A 7,109-nucleotide genomic window follows, 5' to 3' on the forward strand; every position below is an offset into this window, starting at 1 on the left:
TAACTCCCACTGCTCAGAGGCAGCATCTGGCAGAAACCTGCTGCAGTATTCGTTTGAACTTGGAGCCCTTTCAAATATCTAACTCATTAAAAGCTGCTTATATAATGAGCGTCTTCCAGGTAGCGTCTCATAGCAGCTGTGTGAGGAGAGCAGATCCGATCTGACGGTCCACTGCTGGACACTGAGTGACACTTGTGTCGGTCTCAAATTGGCACAGCGGGTGGAGGCACCCTATGCCTTTTCATAGGAGCTTGTTTGAAATAATTGCAATTTTATAATAATGATACAAATAATGGCAGTTGTAAATCGTTTAGTTGAAGTGCATTTGGCAGCAATTACAATGTCAAGTGTTTTGGGTGTGAAGGTTATCTGCCATTCTTCTCTGCAGATCCTCTCAAGCTCTGTCAGGGTGGATGGGTACCGTCAGTGGTCTGCCATTTTCAGGTCTCTCCAGTGATGTTTGACTGGTTTGGCTCTGGCTGGGCCGCTCAAGGTCATTCACAAAGTCTTCAGTGTCCTGTTGGAAGGTGAACCTCTGGGGCCGTCTGAGGTCCTGAGCACTCTGGAGCAGGTTTTGATTAGGGATAGCTCTGTAACTTTCCTTCTACCCTGAGCAGTCCTTCAGTCGCTGCCACTGTAAAACACACCCACAGCATGATGATGCCACCACCACCACACTTCACCGATGGTTCAGGTTCGTTTTTTGTTTGTTTTTATGTGTCTTCATTGAGGAGAGGATTGAGCTCTCTTACCAAGGCACTTGACTGTATGCTTAGTTTGACCAAAGGTCCTCCTTCCATGGCTTCTGCTGCAGCTGCAGTCCTTCTGGGGACCCACTGGTTTCTCCTTATTCAAAATCACATGCAAACAACATTAAATGAATAAACATTAAATAAACCAAAAATGAACACATTGTATCTATATTAGTGCTGTCAATCAATTAAAAAAAATTTAACTAATCACATTTTTCTGAAATTAATGTAATCTGAAATTGATCTGAAATTACTCTGTCAACATAAAGACATAAAGTATATTTTTAATATTTGTTTAATGGCATCTTTTTTAATGCCTGAAAGCCAGTATAACTGATACCAATACTACTGATGTCTCTATGAAATTGTTTTCTTTTTTTCCCAATATCTAACCATTGACTATAGCCATTCAACATTACCGTATAATTGAGAGCTATCAATTTTAACATTTATTAGACTTTTAAAAAATAACTAATTTAAGTGAACTTAAAAAAATCTTCACATAAACCCATTATAATAAATGTCATATTTACCTGTGCTCTTCAGCAAGTAGGAAATATACAGAAATTGAATAAAGTTATCAAACACTAAATTCTGAATTAAATATAGATGAATCTTTAAAGCTACAAAAGTTATTGATTTCCTCTTTTTCTTGTGTTTGATGAACAGACGTCGCAGCAGCTGGTTATTAGGTTATTTTGCTGCTATTACTTTAAGAGCTGCCGCTGCTGAACATGACTCGGATCTGACACGCATGCTCATAGTTTCATTTGCGCTTTAGCATGAAATAAGGCTACAGCGCTACGAGCGCAGTATAACGGCAGACAGGACAGGAACATTAGTTTTGACTGACACATGGCCTGAGAGCATCTCCTCTGACAGCATTCACTGTTGTTCTGCTGAAGCTCCTCGTCACCTGAACTGTTTCTGAGCTCGTCTGACTCGCGCCTGACGCTGAAGTGAAGTGGAGCGCGTCTGAAACATCTCCGGTTTGATGCTCGTAAAGATGTTCTGCGACTGAATAAATGCAGTTCTTGTCAAGAATAAAGAGACAGAAGCAGCAGTTCTGAATGGGGCGGCCAACCCTAGCCCCGCCGCTGCGTTAGCTGCATCAAATATTTTTAACGCCATTAAACTGAAAAAATTGCTCATAATCGCCTGCATTAATGCTCTAATTTTGAAAGCACTAATCTATATTTTTTTATATTTAAAAGTGAATTTACAGTTAAAGGCTTAATTGCACATGCCATCAGATCATTTTTAAACAAAATATTCAAAATACTGGAACCCAAAACCATTAAATGTAATTCCACATATCTCCTGTGCTTGGCTGTCTGAAGGTCATCTGAGAGGTCGACAGGAAGCAGCAGCAGATTGTCATGGCAACAAGCTGATCTGCTTAAAGACATGCTAGAGTGAAAGTGACGAATGAAATTACTGTCGAAAGAGCGTCGTGTCATTAAGAAACACCAGACACAAGCTAGACACACACTGATGCTTCAACAGCTGATTGAAGTTTGTAGTAAACTGAGAGGTCATTGTGATTCCAAAATAATGTTAAAAGCAACATTACTGAATTAGTGAACTCTGAAACATACAACACGTGGACTGCTCATAATTGTGCCACATCTCACTGTTTTTCAGTATCCTGAGCCAATTAAAAGCTGAAATGTGTTCTTTTGAAGATGCATCTGAAGAGCCTAACCTCTTTTTAAACAAGGCTTCATAACTGTTCATGCTTCTCTGCAACTAGTGGATTTAGTAAATGCAGCTTTGCACATCTACGACAAAGACTATCAGATATGGTGTTCAATACTGAAACTCCTATCATTTCCAGTAACCAACTGAGAGCCTTTCGCTGACGAGACCAAATTACATTTTTTACTATTCTAAAAATATATGCAAGCAAATAACAGTCATGAAGGCTAGTTTTCTGTTAACAGTATTTACATTCATGCATAATTTATATACCACTTTATACATATAATACATTTTGACTGCCTGCTGACAATATATTCAGCACTCTTCACAGTGCAAAAGAAAATCTCATATTTCTTAGGGCACTTTTTAAGAAAGGCAGTTGCACAGACACAAGAACAACAAACCCACAGATCCAATTCACGCTGTCTGGCACACCAGCAAGGTCAACAACATCAGTAATTATCTTAATTATGACCTTCCTGGATTATGGGTCATCATAAATCCTCCCACCCTTATAAGTGCATCAAACTCGTCTGCTGCGTAACCCTAAACTAACACGTAATCACAACACAGCCGAGTGCTTTCAGTGTTCAGATGGCCGCTCTGCCTTCAGTTACTATCATTTAGTAGCTCATTCAGTGTTCTAGCCTTGAGGAGATAACAGACTGAAGAACCTGTCATGAGCATCAGATCATGCATCGACATTACACACCCCTAGTTTCAGATATTACATTTCAGCAATTTCCAGTCCAAGTTGCATAAATCATTGTGTAAAATAAGTTTAAAAACACATGACACATGTTAACACAAAATGAATGACTATATGAAATCTGTTTGAGTCAGACATCTGTCATGAACTGGGTTTGTGTGATTTATAGCATGCAAATGTCACTGATGCAGATCAACACAGCAGCCCCGTCGCTTCACATTGAATCCGGAGGGGCTCTGGATCGCTTTGCATTATTCCGACCTCATTGGCTTCATGATTAGCTGGAAATATTTCCTTTGGCTTTCACACGCTCCTCGTGCCCACCGCAGCACTGTTGGTCTTTTTAAAAGAGCTCATGGCATCTTCTTCACAGTTTGTATCATTCTTCTCCTTCTTCATCGGTTTCCTGCACACGGCAATAAAACAATAAAACATTCTCAGGATTTGCCACCGCTGACCTGAGACAATACAGTCATGCTATAAAGATAAGCCATAAGAGAAAACACAGTCACTTTGTCAAGGTTTTTCGTGCTGAACATTCTGTCCCGCTCACAAATCATCTCTGTGCCCCTGGCTGTAATCTGAGTTATGCTCAGCTGTTAGAGTAAGACAGTGTTATTCAGCATGGCCTATTTATATCCTCCTGCTTTCACTGCGTCTCTGGTCATTGTATTTGTCCAGCGAGCCTCCAGCGTGTGTAATGCAGGACTGGACTGTACAGCTGCTCTGTTGGCGCTGCGCTCCCTGAAGGTGCATTAGAAGCCATCAGAGAGTCCCACACGGACACACATCAAAAGCAGCGCGAACAGATTACATGACCATCAAGAAAAACGTTACATAAACGCTAGTGCCGTTTCATTGGATAAAATATCATTTCCTTGAGCTACTGCTAATTAAAGCATCGTCTGTGGGTTAGAACAGCAGGGATTCACTTTAAATGAGAAAACTGCAGTAACTGGCATGAAATACTAAAGTTAATCTTAAACTATTTAAGCAGCGCTGGCTCATTCTTTTATAATTACTGCAGCTCTCATAAGCTTAATTCACTCTCAGACCATCTGAGATGTAGATGGCTTTTTTTTCTTCAGTAGAACAGTTCTTTTGGACAATTTGTTTCAATGTACTGGTTCAAATAACCGATTCACCAGTTTGTTTACATAATCACACAATAACGTAACATAAACATGTGGATGTTTCACGTGTCTAAAGTCTATAAAAGGAATAAACTAGTCTTTATCAGCTCACCGTTTTACATAATCCATGAGGAACCAAAGCAATTCATTTCTTCGCTTCATTCAAGCTCTTGGTTCACGTTCAAATCAGCGGCTCTTCGGTCCGAGTCGAGTTCAGTGACTGCTGGAGAATGATTCATTCATCACAGGATCAGATGTGCTGCTACTTCGGCTCATTCCCAGTCGAAGTGACGGTTTACATAATCCATGAGGAACCAAAGCAATTCATTTCTTCACTTCATTCAAGCTCTTGGTTCACACGTTCAAATCAGCGGCTCTTCGGTCCGAGTCGAGTTCAGTGACTGCTGGAGAATGATTCATTCATCACAGGATCAGATGTGCTGCTACTTCGGCTCATTCCCAGTCGAAGTGACGGTCATTGAGTAACTCCTAGATCTGTTTCAGACGCTTCAGTCTGATTTGATGAACTGGTTCAACTAGTTCACTCAAAAGAACCTGTTCAAAAGAATGATTCGTTAGTGAACCAGACATCATTCCTCACCGTTTGCCTGAGGCTCTGGATTACAGGTAATAATGCTGAAAATAATGTTCAGTTTCTTGCAGAGACCGATCGCTTCGCTTCATAAGACCTCAATATATCGTCAGGAGCCACAGAGATTCATTTTGTGTTTCCTGATGTGCTTTTTTTTGACTCTCAAAGTGCCGGTAGCCATTTTATAATCACAAAGGACCGCAATTTCAGCTAAAAATCTTCTTTACTGTTCTACTAAAGAGAAAAAGTCACCTTCATCAGTGACACTGACATTTTCGATGGCCTGAGAGCGATTAAATTAAATATCCCTTTAATTGAGAGATAAATATTTGTGCTTTTCAAATTCATCGCACCACAGAGAAGGTGTACACTTTCCCTTAAACATTGATGTTAATTATAACTTAGAATCTTTAGAATAGAAGCCCATGAACAAAGTTTGTTTCAACTCCCCATGATTAGGAGGCACACAGCATATGTGCTGGAGCAGATGGCTGGTGAGATGATTTCACTGCTGGGATTATTGATCAGCTGAAGCTGTTTGATTCTTCACTCAGGTTTAGCTTGCGCGAGCGGCACTGATGCGAACACAGAGCACCTACAATCCACTGAACGCAGCCTATCGCCTGCCAGCGACGGAAGAAAGATCAACACCTGCATGTACAGCTTGTGAATGACTCAGAAAAATCATCAAAACACGTCATCACCCTATGATGTTGTGTGCGAGATTATTCTTGACCTTTCCTTCGAAATAATTTGGAGTTTGGAGCATATTTTAGGAACAATAATAAAAATACAATGAAAAAATAATATATTAATTTGTACTGCTTGATGATCAGATCTGCATGGCTTCACACTGGTTTTAACATTGCTCCTGAATCGGTCACATTACACTGGTCCTCCAATCAGCTTTGGACAGCCCATGGTTTTGGTAGCACCCAGCTTCCTCAATAATAGATGTCAGCAGTTGACATGTAGCAGGCGGCGACACAACACTTCACAGAGTTAATACATTGATATCAAAGCTGTTGGAGTGCAGTGCCACCCGTGTTTGAAGTCTGCTGGAGGACACCGAGAGGACGCTCGTGCTGTAATGATGCTTGAACTCAAGGCAGATTCTACTGCAGAAGATGCACATTTCTACCCCTAAGTCTGTGTTTGAGTTTATTGTTTTTATTTTCAGTATCATTTATGTTCGTGTAGATCAAAGGCTTTCAGTCATTTTTAATCCATGTTGAGTCCCAAAGTTCTAACGGGTCATTCCAAGTTACGTCTTCCGCCATTTTAGAGAGTATCACAATGCAAACGCACGCTTTCCCCTACGCGTAAACAACACTGATTACGCAGATTACGTTCATGCGCACGATTTCTCCCCCAAATTTAAACAACGCTGATTACGCAGATTATGCTCTTGGGTACTCTCCTAAATGGCAGAAGACGTAACTCGGGGGAGAAGAATTGTTGAATAAATTATGTTATTTTTGTTTTCTTTGCACTCAAAAAGTATTCCCGTAGCGTCGCAAAACTGAAGTTGAGCCACTGATGTCACATGACTGTTTTACTGATGTCCTTACTACGTTTCTGTCTGGGAACATTTCAGTTGTGTTGCTGTCTATGCAGGGTCTGAGAGCTCTCACATTTCATCAAAAATATCTTAATTTGTGTTCCGAAGATGAACGAAGGTTTTACGGGTACGGTTGGGTACCGAAACCCAGTACCAATATGGCACCGGTACCTATGTAACCGGTATGTACTAGAACCGAATCAGAACGCAGATTTCGGTGCCTCATTTCGGTGCCATGGCTGAGCGATCGATTGAAATATTTCCTCTGGTTCTCCGAAACGGACGTAAGAAGCATCACTCGCACCGCACGTGAAAAATAATTTCCCGACTGAGAAAATGCACGTGAACTCAAGTGGGAAAGCTCTAAAAATACAAATCCAACACATCTTTGTAGTAACGCGAGTGTCCATGTTGTTTCCACATTCCGACTTAAAAGCAGAACTCTGGAAACGAGAGCATCCGAGGAGCGCGTGAATGCAGTAATTACACTTGCTCTGATGGCAGCAGCTTCCGTTAACTAAGCTAAACATGCTTAAATTAAAATGCCTAAAGCTAAACCTCCCTTGTATTCACATTTATAAACCTGTTGTCCAACAAAAGAGAAAATTATAACCTTTTTACTCCACAACACCAGTCAAATGCTTCCTTCTGTGATCTGATG

Source organism: Sinocyclocheilus rhinocerous, unplaced genomic scaffold, assembly GCF_001515625.1.
Source record: "Sinocyclocheilus rhinocerous isolate Xijiao unplaced genomic scaffold, SAMN03320098_v1.1 scaffold1884, whole genome shotgun sequence".
In the NCBI taxonomy this organism is placed as follows: domain Eukaryota; kingdom Metazoa; phylum Chordata; class Actinopteri; order Cypriniformes; family Cyprinidae; genus Sinocyclocheilus; species Sinocyclocheilus rhinocerous.